The sequence below is a fragment of the Chaetura pelagica genome, unplaced genomic scaffold, assembly GCF_000747805.2.
Source record: "Chaetura pelagica isolate M959 unplaced genomic scaffold, ChaPel_1.0 scaffold50, whole genome shotgun sequence".
In the NCBI taxonomy this organism is placed as follows: domain Eukaryota; kingdom Metazoa; phylum Chordata; class Aves; order Apodiformes; family Apodidae; genus Chaetura; species Chaetura pelagica.
The window spans coordinates 5,868,920-5,869,410 of NW_009952366.1; positions in this window are offsets into that span (position 1 = coordinate 5,868,920).

Here is a 491-nt window from a genome sequence, read left to right on the forward strand (position 1 = left end):
GGCTAGGGTGGGGTAAGCTTCCCAAGCACTCTTGTGTCAAGGCAGGTCAAGGAGGCTAGTGACCCCCACGTGCTCAAGCTGTGAGTGACTTTTCTGCTAGCCAGCTAGTGCCTGGAGGGGATACATTTTTCCACAGCTTTGGAAGGATCAGAGAAATAGCTTTTTGACCCTTGCACCAACCGGAACACCCACTCAACCCTGTTGTGTGAAGCAGGTAGGCCTATACTGATGCAATGTGGCATGAGGGAAGTGAGTGTGCCCTGCAATGCTGACAGGGAGGGAAGCAGATCCTGGTGATAGCTGCTAGGCTGGACCTGTGCCCCTTGCTTTGACACTCAGCGTACTTACTTCCCTGCACGTGACTGTGCACCACCCTGGACCATCTTTGATTCAGCCTGATTTGAATGGCTTGCAGTTCAGGTGGTTTCTAAGGCAAGGCTTTTCCTCACAGATAACTTTGTGTCCAGTGAGTCTGAGGTCTCCTTTCCCTA